General features: G+C 37.3%; 1 protein-coding gene across 4 annotated transcripts in view; it reads left to right on the top strand.

Moving 5' to 3' along the window:
• Window positions 1-207: 207 nt before the first annotated feature.
• The window catches only part of LOC106084863 (metallophosphoesterase 1 homolog), a 162,895-nt gene continuing 144,917 nt past the window's right edge, over window positions 208-18,185 (top strand). For 2 of the 4 annotated variants that reach the window (XM_059365027.1, XM_059365026.1), the window contains exon 1: window positions 208-2,176. The gene's annotated coding sequence lies outside the window, so the exon portion shown is untranslated. The other 2 variants (XM_059365025.1, XM_059365028.1) reach the window with 2 other exon arrangements.

Genomic DNA, 18,185 nt, shown 5'->3' with positions numbered 1-18,185 from the left:
AACAGTTGTGAGATCTGCAAATCCACTAAACACCCGAATTACATTATGAAAACACCGATGGGTAAGGCAGGGGAGACTCATAGGTTCTTCCAGAGGCTGTATGTGGACTTTTTAGGACCGTATCCTAGGTCCAGAACCGGTAACGTAGGAATTTTTGTGGCATTGGACCATTTTTCGAAATTTTGTTTTATCCATCCTGTTAAGAAGTTTACGGCCGATATAGTTGTCAAGTTCCTGGAGGAGTATCTTTTTCACACTTTTGGCGTCCCCGAGGTTGTTGTTTCCGACAACGGAACCCAATTTAAGGCGAATAATTTCAATAAACTTCTGCAACATTATGGCATTTCTCATGTTTATACTGCGGTTCACTCTCCCCAGGCAAATGCGTCTGAGAGAGTGAACAGATCAGTTATTTCTGCGATAAAGGCGTATGTAAATCCTAACCAGAAGGATTGGGATGAGAATCTGAGTCGAATTGCATGTGCACTTAGGTCTACAGTTCACTCCTCCGTTGGTACTTCCCCTTATTTCATGGCATTCGGTCAGCATATGGTGACCAATGGTGCTTCTTATAAATTATTAAGAAACTTGGGCATGTTAGATGATAGGGCTGTCAATTTCAATCGTTCGGACTCATTTGATATTATTCGTGCTAAGGCTTCGGATTTCATGAGGAAGCAGTTTGAGCGCAATGAAAGGGCATATAACCTTCGGTCCAGACAGGTTTCCTACGAAGTTGGTCAAGAGGTTTTCCGGAGAAATTTTCGCCAAAGCAACTTTGAGCAGGGTTACAATGCCAAGTTGGCTCCAACTTTTGTTAAAGCCCGGATACGTAGGAAACTGGGCAATTACTATTACGAACTTGAGGATCTACAAGGACGATCCCTTGGTAATTATCATGCGAAGGATATAAGGCAATGAACATCCACAAGCGTGATCAGCTTTCGAGTTTTTTTTCCTCCCCGAAACCTGATTTTGGCGGGGGGGTAAATGTAGTGGCGCTTGTGGCTGTGTTGGTTTAAATCTTTCTTTTCTTTTTTGTTCCTTTTCCGGTTTGTGGCCAGACTGATTGTGTTATGGTGTTGGTGGCTTGGTTTGGCAAATAGCTCCCTAGATTATACCTGTGATTTCGCACATTACATTTAATCGCTGTTATATCTATGCTATGCCATTGAGTCTTTATGCCCTAGGCAATGATGTTATCTCCTTTTCTCCGCGACATATTGAGTTTGTTTTGCATTGGTATATGTCGGGCCATTTCTTTTTTGTTGTAAACTTTGCTAAGAGCTTGGGAAATTCTGATGCTTTGGCGAGAGTAGAAAAGGGCCTGGCCGAGAAGCCATCTTCCTCATTTTTGGCAAGCTTTCCCAGAGTGAACAAGTGTACATAAAGCTACGATCGTTGTTTGTTGAGTCAATTTTTAATAAAACCGCTGTGAATTTTTTTATTGAAACGTCATCCGTTTTTTTTTATGAAAACCGCTCAGTTTTCGGAACTTCTTTAATTATCCATTGTGAGTTTTTCTTATTTTTCGGGTGTCGGTAGGTCGGCATAAAGTGATTTGCTTTCATTTATTTCGAATTTTCTTTTTTTTCTGTTTTAAGGTTGGAATTTTATTCTAACTTATGTTAAATTTTCCAATAAGGGTGTTTGGATAAATTTTTGAGCCAAACTACCATTGAATCATAATTTATTTCCGGTCATTTAAATTATTGATTTGCCGCATATGAAACCCGCATTAGCCATTTCCCGATTAAAAACCTACAAAGGTAAATAAAGTTTTGTTTTTTTTTTGCTTTGCTCCAATTCTAATAAGAGGTCGTGTGTTTCCCTCAGGTTTCTAACTCTCTTTGGTCGATTTGGTTTCTCTTTTGAGGCGAACGAAGTCCCTGGCTTGACTTGGAGTACCATTGCATCCCAATTACACGGAACCCATCAGTCTGTTACTCAGCGTCGTGAAATTAACTCGTTCCTACTCCCCGCGTTGTGTCCGTGGTCAGGGGAGTGGAGAGGAAGTATTCGGGGACTGCGGCGAAGCCCTGACCGCCTTTGTGTGCTATATAACCCCAAACAAAAAAAAATAGTGTGTTCCTGCTCATATTCGCAGCCTTAAAAGTGACCTATTTTATAGTGCGAATTAGAAAAAAAAGATCGTTGCTTTGATAGCCTGAAAACTGTAAGAACCTGAAAAAGAAAGAAATTGATTTTTTTTTTCCAAGCAGAAGTCTGCTTTGCATGCATGAAAATCTCATGTTATTTGTTCGTATGTGTTGTTTGATTTTGAACCGCTTCCATTTATATTCATTTTTTTTAAATCGGTTCTTTGGAGAAAAAGTAACATTTTTAACAACTTTATAGTGTCTCTAAAATTTATTTAGTTTCCAAAATTTTAACGGGTAAAAATTACGCAAGTGGTCGAAGAAAAAAAGGATATATTTAAAAAATTTAGAAAAAGTGAAACACTAATAAAGAAAAAGAAAATCATATTAAAACATTACACCCAAAGACTACAACAACAAGTCACATAAAAGAGACAATAAATAAAACAACCAACAAATCTAGTAAGTTATAAGAACATCCACCAGTGTTGGGAAGTGCAAATAGCCCTGCCCCGCATACCCCTGCTGAAAGGCCTTTCATCGTGGGATCTAAACGACAAGTAAGTGGTTTCTTTACTCCTTTGTTTTGTTGTTGTTGTTGCTTTATTTGAAAACACCACTTGCTGTCATTAATGCTGTGGCTGCATGGACTAGTTGTGCCAATCATTTGAGCAGACCGTTAGAATATTGAAGAGCAGTGGTGGTTTCAATGAAGATTCTCTTTTATTTTCAATAAATTCAAAATATATTTCTTTGGTCACAAATTCAGCTGCAATAAATTTCAAATAGATCAAAATAATTAGAACATTTTATAAATCCTGGTAAAAGGACTCGAAAATAACATTCACGTAGGCGTTCAAGGGTTTTTTTCCTTTTGTGTATGCCTTGTTATTTTCTCCTTACAGCTTTAGAGGCATTGAAACATATAGCAAGCTCTTGGCTGCAGTTTAATATGCTCACTTGTTTTTGAATGGTGGTCCCTTACTCTCAGTACATAAATGCATAGCCGTACAAACGTGAATGTTGTTTTTGTTGTTTTCCCTATGGTAAACCAGTTGATGTGACCATTTTTCATTTGTTGTTGTAATTATTGCATTGGGTTTTATGTTTTGAAATTATGACACAATTTTAAGCAGCAAATAAGACCAAACAGAGAATAACACTAATACATTTGCAATTTCACCTGTCCGTCCGGAAACAGGTCATTGAACTTCGATCATTTTGCTTTGCGTTTTTTTTTATTTGCTTTTGCTTTCTTATGCATATTGAACATATGCGCATTAACATTTTTGTTTAACATTTCAGTCGATCGTAACAGACACCTACGAACAAACCTCTGTCACTGTTAATCATTTCGTTTTAAATTTTAGCCATATAGTTAACAACAGCAGTTAAGCAAGTTATTTTGATTTGTTTGTTTGTTTTTTTATCTTTTTTTTGGTTTTTTTATTATTATCTTTTGTATATATATATATATAAGGGTTTAAAAAAAAAATGTTTGTGAATTTAAAATGAATATGTTTGTTTTTGAATTAATATCGGTTACAATGTCGAATAAAATCATGAAATCGATAGATATGTGCTAAGCAATTTCTTTATGTTTGATTCCTGAAGGCACCGCAGTAGCGTAGAGGGGAGGTTTTGGTTATGGGTTACCAGGGATATATTGGTGGATACCAGGTAACATGGATGGGTGGGCATAGACTTTTCAGGTTGTTACAACTATAACCTGAATACAATAGGCTCTGCGAAATCGACTTTCTTCTTTCTCTTTTCTACTTCTTGCGTTGCTATTTCGTCCCCATCTTAGCTTAACTTGCACGCTTTATAGACAATTATTTTTAAAGTTTTATGGTAGCGTTTTCGAGCTTGACAATGGCAAGATCCCATACCCACCGACGAGCAATAAGGCCGAGCCGAATAAGCGTGCCAATGCCAACTTGTCTGCTCATTGACTTGATCAACATGTACTGGCTTTTCAAGAAATTGAAATTGACCGTTGTATGCTACACCTTCGACAGACAGATATGTGTGAAAGAGGACACAACAGAACGCAGAAATAGATACTCACAATATGAATTATTAAATAACAATTTAATTCGTACAATTAAAAATATGTTCAACCTATGCCTCCTTTACCAATCACTTGGCATGATACAAACAAATTAAAGCAATCAACACCTTGTTTGAAAAGTTTTTTATAAGTCAATACCATGTTTAATCGGTCTAATTTAGGTCCTAATTTTTGTGTGATGGTAGCTATCCAAGTGACACCAAAGAGAGGTTTGTGTTCACATTTGAAATGAATGAAGATCAAGGTAAACTTGGATTTTGCCAAGTCAAAACCAATCAGAACCGTTGCTTGGTTTCTAACTTCCCCAAGTCATCCACATATGAACTTTATTAGCCAAAAAGTATTAAAGATCGGCCAAAATGGTAATTTAATGTTTGTTGCCATCTTATAGCCAAATAGAGGTGTATACAATGTTGAGTTTGGCAATGTGGAAGTGTCTTGTTGTTCTAAGCATTGATGATTAGTTTGTGTCGGAATTGTGGAAAATAAATTTTTCTGATCTCTTACAGCGCTTGGATGAGCTAGGGTCTAATTTAGCCCTGTTTCAGAACAAAATCGTGCTCTACACCGTATTTAATAATCGTTGGGTATATAGAGAACCCTTATCAATTTGACAAAGGTGTTTATGAAGAATCCTGGCTTATCATGCCAGTCAAAGTGTTTTAACAACAGCACACATTTGCTAAACTTTTATAAGTTCTTTGCTATGCTATTCTTTGAATAGAAAGCATTAAGCTGGAATATTTTTGAAAAATCACGAAAGGATTTTAAAGCTCAAAATAAAAGAGCGGGAACTGAGAAAAAGAGAAACTTAATTTTTAGAGAACGTCCTTTATAAAGGACAAAATGCACGGATTGCTCCTACTGTAAGTGAATCTTCTTCAAAACGCCAGGGACCGCATCTCATATACCCTCCACCATGGATCGTATTTGTCGAGTTATTTTTCCGGTTTCTCTTTTTGGGTCCGATTCGGACCATAATTGTACTGAATTTTGGAGGCCATAGTAGAAGTCAAGAAGTAAAATATGCAGATCGGTTTATATGGGAGCTGTATCAGGCTATAGACAGATTCAGACCATATTTGACACATATGTTGAATGTCATGGGAGAAGTCGTTGTACAAATTTCAGCCAAATCGAATAATAACTGCGCCCTTTAGAGGCTCAAGAAGTCAAGATCCCAGTTCGGTGTATATGACGGCTATATCAGGTTATGGACCGATTTGAACCATATTTGGCACAGTTGTTTAAAGTCATATCGAAACACGTCATGCAAAATTTTAGCAAATTCGGATAGGAATTGCACCCTCAAGTGGCTCAAGAAGTCAAGATTCAAGATCGGTTTATATGGCAGCTATATCAGGTTATGTACCGATGTGGCCCATTTACAATGCCAACCGACCTACACAAAAAGAAATATTTGTGCAAAATTTCGAGCGGCTACCTTTACTTCTTCGAAAGTTAGCGTGCTTTCGACAGACAGATGGACGGACAAGAATATATGGGGCCTTAGACGAATATTTCGAGGAGTTACAAACAGAATGACAAAATTAGTATACCCCCATTCAATCGTGGAGGATATAAAAATATGGGTCCAGTCAAGTTAGGTTAGGTTTAAGTGACAGTCTGCCATCAGACTCACTTAGACGTTTTCGTCCATTGTCCATACCACAGGAACAGAAGAAGAAAAATGCCTTCTGGATTCTACCGTTTAACCATTCAGATCGCTTTAAAAAGCCCAATAACTTGCAAATGTTTACATCCGCTAAATCAGACAGGTTCTCAAAGAAATGAGAACCTAAAGTGGAACTCCCTCTGACTGCTAGTGCGGGCCACTTACACAGAAGGCGTTTTATAGTCTCTTCTTCTTCGATGTCCTCACAGCTTCTGCAAAAATCGTTGTTGGCAACCTTCAGTCTGTCAGCATGTTTTCCGATTTTACAGTGACCTGTCATGACGGACACAATGACTGAGACGTCTGTTCTAGCCAATTACTGCAAAGCAGTAGACCTCTTCAAGTCTAGATTAGGCCACATAGTTTTGGAATGCTCACAACAAGAACTTCAAAGTGCATCAATATTATAGGGGAAATATAAATTGTGATTTGTTCCAACTTCTATTTTTACTGTTTATCAAAATGTTTTGCGCTAAATTTAGTTGGTTTTGAAATAATTTACACTGTTCATCTGCCTAACTTTAAAAAACTTTTTTTGTGTTTTATTTATAATAGAAACAGATTACCCTATGGTCTGCAGCAGGACAATATCCGATTGTATGAATTATTTCAAGACCAACTAAATTTGACGCAAAACATGTGAAAGAACGGGAGGCACGCCGAAAACAGTGTAGGCTACAAATATGCTTACATTGAAAACTTTCTCTTATCGTAATCAACGATTACTTAGAGTAGCAGTTGGGCAAGTGTGTTTCTTTGAATAGTTGGATGTCTTCATTTGGTAAAATCATATGGAGTGAAAATACTCTTAAGAGCATAGTTTCAACCCAGAAGACAGGAAGATCTTTTTAACAAATCCTACCGACGAGTTTGGGTGGTTCCAAACGAATTGACCGGTAGGAAACCGGTCAAATGCTATTACAAAGCAAAAAACACATTTTTCTGCCCAACTGTTCTATTAATAATAGGAATAGATTACCCTATGGTCTGCAGCCGGACAATATCCGATTGTATGTTTATCAAAATGTAAGAAATAAAAACGTCCGATTAAAAGGGCACTACTAGTGGGTTAAACGGGAAGCAAAAATGCCTATGTATCTGGCATAATCGTCTTATTTGTCTGCAAGCCCAAACGGGGTTTTGGAGATAGGCCCCACCTTCCCCCCACAACCCCTGACCAAAAATTTTAATTTCACGTTCGTACTGTACATCCAAGCATGCACCACATGAGTCATGGGTGCTCGGAGGTTAAAGGAGCTGGACAGCTCCCCTCCGGCATTCATCCCAATTTTAAATGGCAGATTCATACTCTATTACCATATCCTACCCTCTTGTAGGGTTTTGGAGGTGAGGCTGCTCCACCGAAACTTGGCCCCATGTCGTGTTAGGTGCCAGATTCGTACTCCACTGCAATATACATTTGAGACCCCTATTATCCTAATCGTTCTTATGTTCACCTAGGCGGGCCGCAGACATTTAATAAACTCCCGAGTTGATGTTTCCCCTTTTTGCATTTCATTCGAATATTAAAAATTGAAAAAAAATCAATTTTTTTTTTTAGTACAATGCTTTTTTAAGAATGGAGAAAAGTCCTCACAAAAAATAGTAAACAAAATTGGCGTATGTACTCAGTATTGCACGTTTAGTATTGCACGTTTAGAAATTTTAGAAAATTTGTTTTTTTATACCCTCCACCATAAGATGGGGGTATATTAATTTCGTCATTCTGATTGTAACTACTCAAAATATTCGTCTGAGACCCTATAAAGTACATATATTCTTGATCGTCGTGAAATTTTATGTCGATCTAGCCATGTCTGTCCGTCCGTCTGTCTGTCGAAAGCACGCTAACTTCCGAAGGAGTAAAGCTAGTCGCTTGAAATTTTGCACAAATACTTCTTATTAGTGTAGGTCGGTTGGTATTGTAAATGGGCCATATCGGTCCATGTTTTGATATAGCTGCCATATAAACTGATCTTGGGTCTTGACTTCTTGAGCCTCTAGAGTGCGCAATTCTTATCCGATTGGGATGAAATTTTGCACGACGTGTTTTGCTATGATATCCAACAACTGCGTCAAGTATGATTAAAATCGGTTTATAACCTGATATAGCTGTCATATAAACCGATCTTTGGTCTTGACTTCTTGAGCCTCTAGAGTGCGTAATTCTTATCCGATTGGAATGAAAATTGCACGACGTGTTTTGTTATGATATCCAACAATTGTGCCAAGTATGGTTCAAATCGGTTCATAACCTGATATAGCTGCCATATAAACCGATCTGGGGTCTTGACTTCTTGTACCTCTAGAGTGCGCAATTCTTATCCGATTGGAATGAAATTTTGCACGACGTGTTTTGTTATGATATCCAACAACTGTGCCAAGTATGGTTCAAATCGATCCATAACCTTATATAGCTGTCATATAAACCGATCTTGGGTCTTGACTTCTTGAGCCTCTAGAGGGCGCAATTCTTTTCCAATTTGTATGAATTTTGGCACGTAGTATTTTGTTATGATATCCAACAACTGTGCCAAATAATTCAAATCGGTTCATAACCTGATATAGCTGTCATATAAACAGATGTGGGGACTTGACTTTTTGAAATTTCAGCCAAATCCTATCCGATTTGGCTGAAATTTCGCAAGACTTTTTTATTGTTACTTTCAACAACTATGTCAAATAAAGTACAAGTCAGTTCATAACCTGATTTAGCTGCCATATAAACCGATCTGGGATCTTGACTTCTTGAGCCTCTAGAGGTCGCAATTATTATCCTATTTGCCAGAAATTTTGTACGACGGATTCTTTCATGACTATTAACATACGTGTTTTTTATGGTCTGAATCGGTCTATAGCCCGATACAGCTCCCATATAAATCGATCTCTCTTTTTTACTTCTTGAGCCCACAAAAAGCGCAATTCTTATTCGAATTGGCTGACATTTTACACAGGTCTCCAACATAAATATAATTTAATTGTGGTCCAAACCGGACCATATCTTAATATCGCTCTAATAGCAGAGCAAATCTTTTCATATATCCTTTTTTTTACCTAAGAAGAGATGCCGGGAAAAGAACTCGACAAATGCGATCCATGGTGGAGTATGATATGGTGGTATATAAGATTCGGCCCGGCCGAACTTAGCACGCTTTTACTTGTTTTTTTTTTTTGGTACTTTAGTTATGAACAAGTATTTTTTTAAAGATAAATTAACTTTTGTTAACATATCGTTAATCTATTTCAGAGTTATTTTGTGAGAATATTTGGTTTGACAAATATTTAAATATTTCTTAAAGTGCAAAACTGAGTGCATGTGTCAATTTTGTTTACTATTTTTTGCAAGGGCTAAAAAAAGGAATTGATTTTGTACTATTTTTGACTTTTATATCCTCCACCATAGAATGAGGGTACACTAATTTCGTCATTCTATTTGTAACTCCTCGAAATATTCGTCTAAGACCCCATAAAGTATATATATTCTTGATCGTCATTTTAAGTCGATCTAGCCATGTCCGTCCGGCCGTCCGCCGGTCTGTCGAAAGCACGCTAACTTTCGAAGGAGTAAAGCTAGCCGCTTGAAATTTTGCACAAATACTTTTTATTAGTGTAGGTCGGTTGGGGTTGTAAATGTACCAAATCGGTCCATGTTTTGATATAGCTGCCATATAAACCGATCTTGGATCTTGACTTCTTGAGCTGAAATTTCAAATGACGTGTTTTGTTATGACTTTTAATAACTGTGCCAAATATGGTTCAAATCGATCTTTTAACCTGATATAGCTGCCATATAAACCAATCTGGGATCTTGATTTCTTGAGCCTCCAGGGGGCGTAATTGTTATCCGATTTGGCTGAAATTTTGTACAACTGTTTTTCTCATGACCCGATACAGCTCCCATATAAACCGATTTCTCTATTTTACTTCTTGAGCACCTTAAGGGCGCAATTCCTACTCGAATGTATACAATGACTTCTACTATGGTCTCCAATATTCAAATCAATTATGGTCCGAATCGGACCATCACTTGATATAGCACTAATATTGTAGCAATTCTTTTCTTTTATCATTTGTTTGCCTAAAAAGAGATATCGCGGAAAGAACTCGACAAATGCGATCTATAGTGGAGGGTATATAAGATTTGGCCCGGCCGAACTTAGCACGCTTTAACTTGTTAATATTCGAAAGAAATGCAAAAAATGGAGCATCCACTCGATTTAGCTTTCCAATCTATATCGGCTGGAAAAAAATTACTTTTGTGCAAAATTTAAAATAAGCAATCATTGTAAGCTACGTTTAAACTGCGTTCCTCATGACGTAATGTATTTTTTGGCTGCTACTTTATAACGAGTAAAATAGAATCTCCCAACACACACCATTGCACTTTATTGTGTACGTACACAAGAACATTAGCCCGCAGACGCATCACTGCTATAAATGTGAATGTATTGGATTGAGAAGATTTGTTGTTACTTTTACACATAAGCCTATAGACAAACCTTCGTCGCATCTACAAAAAGGATCAGAGCCAGCCGAGAGAACCAATAAATTATAACTAACAGCGATTAATTTGTAACATCGCCTTCAGTGATAATGCAAATATCGATAGCAAATTTTTTAAATTATACCTTAGAAAACGCCAAGAGCAGCAATGGCGTAAAGTAGACAACTTTGATAATGTTGGTCTGATAGTAATGTTGACAGAATGGGATATTTTCCTAAGGCGAAGACCATTACTTAGAACTTATTTTTGTTGTTCTTCATTAAATGTTTAAAGTAGTTTTCAAGCTGAGGCTTACAATTTTAGCGATACTAAACATAGTTAAGGTTCACACATCGTTAACAATGCGCCAATAGAGATATACGAACATTTGCAGTTAATGCTGGTAACGCATGGTGTCTCCATAATTTAAGTTAACAGAGCTCGAGAGTAAATAATATTAAAAGGAGACTTCATAATGACTGACGTTTGAGGTCAATCTTATGCTACGTTTACATTGGCAACATTGCAAATGAAAATTTTTTCCATGAACATTCCACCAAAGAACTGGGGCAAACTTCTCACATATCAATGAGTGCAGTCCGATTCAAGATTAAGCTCAATGATAAGGGACCTCCTTTTTATAGCCGAGTCCGACCGGCGTGCCGCAGTGCTAAACTTCTTTGGAGTGAAGTTTTACATGGCATAGTACCTCACAAATGTTGTCAACATTAGAAGGGGAAACCACCGCTGAAAATGTTTTGTAATGGTCTTGCCAGGGTTCAAACTCAGGCGTTTAGCTTCATAGGCGGACATGCTAACCTCTGCGCTACGGTGGCCTCCATTAGTAATTTCGAAATTTTTAGGTATGAGGGCTTCAAGCTCGATACTTTGTCCTACTGGGTGTGTCACTTTTCCAACTCATTTGTGTTTTATTGTAGTGCGGATTTTTTTTCCACATATCTACAATTGTTTCCAGTGTATACAAATGGATCATTTGGAAGTTGGGTTGATGGATTCGAACGCTAAGACGACGCAACCGTTCATTGTTGCCCGAACATCGCACAGTGGGAAAGAACAAAAAAACTAGTTAAATATATGCCAAGTGAGAACGGGTACAGATATCTCTTTGAAATTTGGAAATCGGACCACAAACAAAGATTTGGTAGCACCGACAAATTTTCGAAATACCAAGGTGACCACTTAAGGGACCTGTCAAAAGGCGCCCGGACAATCTAGGGCCTTGAATTATTCACACGGTCCCGCTAACACCTCAGCTCTAACCATTCCAAATTCATTGAAAGAGACATCCCTATCCTTTCTCACACGGCACATGTTCACTAGTTTTTTTTTTCGGTTCTATCCCACAGTGTGTTCAAACCACGGCCAGGCTCAGCCGAATTCTTTATTTCTCATTTTATTTATGTCATGCATACCTCTATGAAATACGGTCTTATACTACTTCTAAGGGACGGAGGGGCTTTGCAGATGGCATTCGACTTGACTAGACCTAGGGGACTCAATGGTAAGCTAAGGAAGACTGAAATGTGTGTGTTCAGGAGGACGGTGATGGTGAACAGATTTAACGCATCACGTTTCCTCGAAAGAACGAGTTCAATATCTGACAAGGTCAAATTCTTAGGAGTGATCTTGGATCACATTCAGGAGCGTACTGAGAAGGCTCACAGATGTAGAATACTATGTAGATGGGCCGTAGGCTAGAAATTGGGACTGAATCCGAAGATAGTCCACTGGCTCTACATTAGCGTGATTAGACCAATACCTACTTACGCTTCAGTAGTTTGGTGGACTGCGATGCAGAAAAAATGGAAAAATTCATTGGCAGAGCGATGAGATTCACGCCCACAAAGGCACTGGAGACTATTCTAGATGTCCGACCCATAGACATTCAAATTCAGATTGAGAACTCAGGGACTGAGATCTGTTTTTGACTTCCTGACCATAATACGGTCCTGCTGGCGGAGACCGGAGAATGCATGAGGTGGTGTGGGGTTAACGCTTAACCGTTAACGGCTACGGATAGTAAACTGGCTCATGAACAGTCTTGAAGTGCAAGAAGGAGATTAACGCCTTCTCTAAGGATAGCACTATCTGCATAATTTGGATGCCGAGCCATTGCGGAGTAAGGGAAAATGAAAAAGCAGACGATTTCGCAGTGAAGGCCAGAGGACTTCCGTCAATAAATTTGGTTAAACCGAAGCCTTTCGGGTCAACGCAGTCTGAGTTGAGAGCGTTGGCTGCGAAACACTGTGGAACGACGAAACGGTCAGCAGGACGACGAAAATCCTATGAGGAGATCCGGATTATGATAAGACGAAGCTATTACTGAAAGGAAGCAAACAGATGGTCAGTAAAGCTTTCGGTATCATAACAGGACACATAGGACTACGAGCCACTTGTGCAAAATCGGTGCGGCAAGTGATAGCATTTGTAGGGAAAATGGAGAATTTGAGGATACGTTGGAGCATTTCCTATGTCATTGCCCTTACATTGCCATTGACACTTAGGTGGGGACACATTATCAGACATAAATCTACCTGGTATGCTAAACAATTCTTGACTTAAATGTTCTTTATCGAGGTTACTTTTTGGTATTTAGTACTCACAAAAAACCCGAATACTGGCTTAGGTGTATGCCCATAGTGCCATGGGGGGGATTAATATCCGCACCATCTTTTCAACCTAACCTAACCTTGTTTATTTTTGGTGAAAGTTCTCTTTAATACCTTTCCAAAGATATAAGGAAAACTGCCCCAGCTTAATACGTGGACTGCTACATAAGTGTCTCTCCTAGGGAACACCAAGTGCTGCCAGGTGCAATCTTACATGTCAATTAAAAAGTTGGACATTTTTTGTATTGTTTACAGTGACTTGAAACCATTCGCATGAACACCTTACGAAAAAGGTTTGTTCTCATTGGACTCCGCATAATTTGACAATCACCCAAAAAAAGGCCGAATGGTGCGAAAAATATTGAAAAAATACGCTCACGGTGCTTCAAATGCGTTTATAAGATTGTCAGAGACGGCGAATCGTCGTTAGTTCGTCGAAGAAGCACTTCAAAGCATATGGCTGCCTGTTTCCTTGCCAAAACTGATTAAGTGGCGACTGTTCCGCTTGAGCAACATAGGATGGTGAATTCTGGGTGATACATCGCAATTTGATTGCCTAAAGTCTTGGGAGAGAAATTCGAAAACGAACAAGAGAAGACGAATCATTCTACACCGACTAATGGCAACAAGAGTTCTCCCCCATTGACTCAAACCAGCGCCTTTTTGCCTGGCCAAAACGTTCGAACTGATGAGTCAATCGCCGTACAGCCCAGACTTGGTATTCAATGACTTCTTTTTATTCTCGCACATTAAGATAAAAATGCGTGGTCAATGATTTTCGTCGCCAAAAAATGCTGTTGAAGTGTTCCATAAAGTTCGTAACACCGATGATTTGGCGATTTGATTTGCAAATAGTCGTTTGCCAAGAATTCTGATACGGCTCACGAGTGACCAAGTGAGCATAACTATCGAATAGTTATCATAAGCACCCATGTCCCATAAATTTATAAATTTAATAAAGAAATTGTTTTAAGTTGTTGGTGCCGTGTCGAAGGTTCTCGCCAAATAAGGGTACTACAAATTTTATGGTGTATGATTGTAATCATAACACGCGTTTCTGACACACAATATGAAGAAGGAACCCATGGCTAATCATGCACCATATGAGTACAATTTTGGAAAGATATTTTACAAAAACATTGACCAAATAAAAAAGACATTAAAATCCAGTTAAATGTTAAAATCACATTTGGTTCAGTTTTGGAGTACATGCAGATGACCAAAAATAACATATTTTCCACATCTTTGCTTTGTATAACGGCTAGAAGTGACGCTCCCTCTTCTTCTGTAATGATATCGGAAATATTCCATCAGGTTCTGGTGATTTAAATATTTGGAAGCTCTTTAAAACTAACTTTGTTATTTAGAGGTCGTAATGATGAGCCTTTGATCAACCATATTGTTCCTAAATTCCGGTGTCTACCATTATCTTCTTTGGAAAGTGTGTCTTTGTCTTCATTAAAAGTATCAAAATGTCTTTGCTCTTAATCCAATGTCGTCTACCAAAGTTTTAGTTCGGACAAGGGTTATCAAATTGTTCGCAGAAAAGCTTCCAGTTTTTGCATTTTGCTCTCCTGCTTGTCCAGTTTTACCCCTTCGTTGTGGGATTTTCTCGGCCTGCTTTACTTTCTTGAAGCAGACAACTATCTCGAATGATTTTACTATAGCAGTCGTAATCTTATTAACGTTACTGTGAGTTGCAAGAAGCTTTGTTAAATAGGGTTTCACCTTATTTCGTAAACTTCTCGAATTCAGTTCTGGCCATGCTATTATAATCTTTTATAGCGAGAGTACGAGAGGAAGTGTTCCATTGAGAACATCAATAAAATTTTCTTTGTATATAAAAGAGTAATGTTACTGACTGATATTCGCCCAGACTAAACGGCTGAACCTACAAACGTGATATATTGCACTAAGGTCAGTTCTAGTACGAAGGTGAGAGATCAGGCTGGATTTTTTAAAATTGCAATACATGAATTAAAATAAGTAGATTACTTAAAACAAAAATTATTGTTGCTCTTCACTAAAGACACATTTGTTTGTGCTAATTCAAAGCCATATAAAAAAGGAGTAGCTACCCAGTGGGAAAAGGTAATCAATGGTATATGAGAAGATAATCGACGGCCTTTTTAGCTTACTGATTCCAAAATACGTTATTCTTAACACGGGAGATGTCCTAGGAAAAGAATAAATTCTTTTTATATATTCGAAGGTAGCATTATATAATTCATTTAATAGAATGCTTTTTTAACGAAATAATTTTTGGAATAAATTTTTTAAAAAACTTCTCACATATCAATGAGTGCAGTCCGATTAAAGTTTTAAGCTCAATGATAAGGGGCCTCCCTTTCATAGCCGAGTCCGAACGATGTGCCGCAGTGCGACACCTCTTTGGAGAAGTTTTACATGGCATAGTACCTCACAAATGTTGCCAGTATTAGGAGGGGAAAACCACCGTTGAAATTTTTTAATTTAATTTAATTTTTAAAATACATTTTATAACTAATGAATTTTAATACATTATAATTTTTATAGTTTTACTAAAGAGTAAACTTCTATCCCCCTAAATACATTGAATAATTTACATACATAAATGTGGATATCACACACATCCATACACAATTCTTGGAAACAATTGAATCCTGGATAAAAGGGGATTTATTTTTGTATGGTAATACTTGCAAAAAACACAGGATTTAGCCATATAAGCCAATAAACCTATCTTGGGTCTTAACTTCTTGAGCTACTAAAGGGCGCAATTCCTATCCGAATTGGCTGAAATTTTGTTTTGGTACCACTTCCAACCTTGTGCATTGTAAATATGGTTCAAATGGTTTCATAACCTGATATAACTGCCATATAAACCTATCACCCGATTAGACTTCTTGAGCTTCTAGAAAGCGCAATTCTTATACGATTTGGTTGAAGTTTTACATATGTCGTTTTGGTATGACTTCCAACAACTGTATGTGCAAATCGGTCGATAACCTAATATAGCTGCCATATAAATTATTATACTATTTGCCAGAAATTTTGGAGGTGTTGTTTTTCTATGACTTCTAACAGCTATGATAAGTACGGTTCATATCGGTTAATAAGTTGATATAGCTCATATATATTTGAAAAAGTCATTCAAAGAACTTCACAAAGTGGATCCATAGTGGAAGGTATATAAGATTCGGCCCGGCCGCTTTTACTTGTTCATTTAATTTTTATGCGCACTAACGAAGGTTGGGGATATACTCATTTTGTCATTCTGTTTCCAATACACCGAAAAAATCCATCGCCGAACTTACAATGTATATAAGGTAGTGGTCGTTTTAAAATTCTAGGAAAACTTTGCGATACTCGTCCGTCTACCTGTTGGAATTGGGCTACAATTTTTAAAAATTCAGATACTGTGCAGAAATTTGGCACAGATAGTTTAAGTTTAGTTTGAAAATGGACTATGTCTTGATTAGCTCCCATATTAATCGATTTTCCGATTTTACTAATTCAGCTTAAAAGCCGTATTTCACCCGATTTGGCTAAAATTTTGTGCAAGGATTATTTATGCAATAGCCCTCAACATCCATGCCAAATACGGTAAAAATCGGACCAAGTTTCCCTGCGATCTCTCGATAAAAACCTCTTAGGGTACTTAGGGTCTAATACAACCAGAGACGGTCTGTATGTCTCCGCTTCTTTAGTTTCAACGTCATATCATTGTTTTAGATTTGTTGTTGTTGCAATTGCACCGATATACAATTTTTAAAACTTTAAATTTGATAAAAAACCAGTAAGGAAAGGAAAAAGTCGGGCGGTGCCGACTATATAATACCCTACATCACCTATTGCATGTAGTACTTTTTACAATATGTGTAGAACTTATCTCGAAATCTAGTCAGACTTTAATTTGAATACCAATTGAAATAGCAATTTAGAACCTTGTAAGATTTTCTTACCATAGGACAAAAGATTTGGATTTCCACATCTTTAAAAGGTCATATCGGATAAAAGATTATATGGGAGTTATATCGAAACCTGTGCCAATTAGAGATTGCGTCAAATAGAGATTGACGAACCAGTATGTGTCATTAAGATGTGACCAAAATTGTGGTTTTTACTGCTATAAAAGCCCATATCAGATGAAATATACACAGTGGAGCTATATCTAAATTAGGACTGATTTAAATGAAATTTTGCGCACGTATTGGAACTTCAATTTAAACGTCTCATATAAAATCGGGCGAAAATTGTGGATTCTACAGCCTTAAAAGGCCATATCGGATGAACGATATACATGGTTGCTATATCTAAATCTAAATCGGTTTTTATTAAATTTTACACACATATGAAGACGTCAAAAAAAAAAACCTCATGCAAAATTTTGTAAAGATCGGACCAAAATTGTGGCTTCTACAGCCTTAATAAGCCAAATCGGATGAAAGATATATATGGGAGCTATATCTAAATCTGATCCGATTTTTATGACTTTAAAAAGTCATATCAGATGAAAGATATATATGGGAGCTATATCTAAATCTGACCGATTTTTATGAAATTTTTACACATATGTAGACCTTAAATAAAATACCCAATGCCAAACTTAGTGAAGATCGGACGAAAATTGTGGCTTCTACAGCCTTAAAAAGCCATATCGGATGAAAAATATATATGGGAGCTATATCTAAATCTGAACCGATTTTTATGAAATTTTGCAGACATAGACCTTAAATAAAATACCCAATGCCATAGTTTGTGAAGATCGGACGAAAATTGTGTCTTCTACAGCCATTAAAAGCCATATCGGATGAAAGATATATATGGGAGCTATATCTAAATCTAAACCGATTTTTATGAAATTTTGCACACATATAAAGACCTCAAATAAAACACCCCATGCCGAATTTTGTAAAGATCGGACAAAAACTGTGACTTCTACAGCCATAAAAGTCCACGTCGGATGAAAGTTATATATGGGAGCTATATCTAAATCTTAACGGATTTTTATAAAATTTTGCACACATATATAGACCTCAAATAAAATACCCAATGAAAAATTTGTGAAGATCGGAAGAAAATTGTGGCTTCTACAGCCTTAAAAAGCCATATCGGATGAGAGATATATATGGGAGCTATATCTAAATCTGAACCGATTTTTTTCAAAAGCGTTTGTCGTGACAATCGGACAACAAATACGACTTGCAGTTTGATTACAAGAAAACATGGACTCACAGATGGA

The sequence above is a fragment of the Stomoxys calcitrans genome, chromosome 3 (genome assembly GCF_963082655.1).
Source record: "Stomoxys calcitrans chromosome 3, idStoCalc2.1, whole genome shotgun sequence".
Classification (NCBI taxonomy): Eukaryota; Metazoa; Arthropoda; class Insecta; order Diptera; family Muscidae; genus Stomoxys; species Stomoxys calcitrans.
Note: the sequence above shows the minus strand (reverse complement) of the source record. Positions and strands in the feature narration are given on the sequence as shown.